The sequence below is a fragment of the Lepus europaeus genome, chromosome 16 (genome assembly GCF_033115175.1).
Source record: "Lepus europaeus isolate LE1 chromosome 16, mLepTim1.pri, whole genome shotgun sequence".
NCBI lineage: Eukaryota > Metazoa > Chordata > Mammalia > Lagomorpha > Leporidae > Lepus > Lepus europaeus.
In genome coordinates this window covers 40,835,870-40,837,340 of record NC_084842.1, presented here as the reverse complement: position 1 = coordinate 40,837,340, position 1,471 = coordinate 40,835,870, and the positions used below count along the sequence as shown (strand labels likewise).

The following is a 1,471-nucleotide window of genomic DNA, read 5'->3' as shown; positions in this document are numbered from 1 at the left end:
GATACCTCAAAAATCTGAATATGGACTTACTATATGACCCAGCCATCCCACTCCTGGGAATTTACCCAAGGGAAATGAAATCAGTAAATATGAGAGTTATCTGCACCCCCATGTTTATTGCAGTTCAATTCACAATAGCTAAGGCATGAAATCAACCTAAATGCCCATAAATTGAAGGCTGGATAAAGAAATTATGGGGTATGTACACTATGGAATACAACACAGCAGGAAAAAATGAAATCTGGTCATTTGCAACAAAATGGAGGAATCTGGAAAACATCATACTTAGTGAAATGAGCCAGTCCCAAAGGGACAAATATCATACGTTCTCCATGATCTGTGGGAACTAATAGAACACCTAAAACAAAATCTGTAGAAGTAAAATTGACAGTTAAGAAGGGATGACTTCAGCTGCCCTTGTCTTGACTGTTGAGTAGTTTTTTTTTTTTTTGTCTTTTTTTTTCCCCTTCATACTATTTGTTGAACTATTTATTTAACATAGAGTAAATCATATGTGTATAAAGTCAACTGAAAAATAGATCTCAGTAAAAAATAAGAGTGGGAATAAGAGAGGGAGGAGGAAGTTTGTAACTGTAAAGCTGTATACCTCTACATACATTCCTATGGACATACTTCTAAGAGTGCAGTTTTAAAATTTGTCATGGGACTCCAAATCCCATTAAAATTGGTATTAAAAATGCCTTCTTAATTGATAAAGTGATCGTATTAAGTGTTAAAGTGAGCTCTTTCTCGACTCCATCTTTGTGCTAGCAGCAAGTAGAGGCCACAGTTCAGCCGCCGACATGCAGCTGTTTGTTTGCGCCAGGAGCTCCACACCCTCAAGGTGACTGGCCGGGAGACGGTCACCCAGATCAAGGCTCACGTAGCCTCGCTGGAGGGCATCGCCCCTGAGGACCAAGTGGTGCTCCTAGCGGGGACGCCCCTGGAGGATGAGGCCACCCTGGGCCAGTGCGGCGTGGAGGCCCTGAGCACCCTGGAAGTGGCCGGGCGCATGCTCGGAGGTAAAGTCCACGGCTCCCTGGCCTGTGCCGGCAAAGTGAGAGGTCAGACTCCCAAGGTGGCCAAGCAGGAGAAGAAGAAGAAGAAGACGAGCCGCACCAAGCAGCGGATACAGTACAACCAGCGCTTCGTCAACGTGGTGCCCACCTTTGGCAAGAAGAAGGGCCCCAACGCCAACTCCTAGCTCCTCTGTCATCCCGGCTCCCTAGTAAAACCGCCACCTGGCCATCTCAAAAAAAAAAAAAAAAGTTAAAGTGTACATATAGATAGGATTAAGTGTTAAAGAGATCATAAAAATAGGATCAAGTGCTTGGTAATAATAATAGATAGAATTAAAAAGAAGAGATTGTTCAACATGGGAAGCAGCCCACATAGCAGACTCATAGATTGACAATCAATTTAAGTAACATTCTGACCTAAGAATGAGCCCTTAAGGCTTCTCGGTCTGGTT

At 43.6% G+C, this 1,471-nt stretch overlaps 1 pseudogene; it reads left to right on the top strand.

The window, feature by feature from the left end:
• The first annotated feature begins 803 nt into the window (after positions 1-803).
• Positions 804-1,220, top strand: LOC133775302 (ubiquitin-like FUBI-ribosomal protein eS30 fusion protein; annotated as a pseudogene).
• Positions 1,221-1,471: the final 251 nt, after the last annotated feature.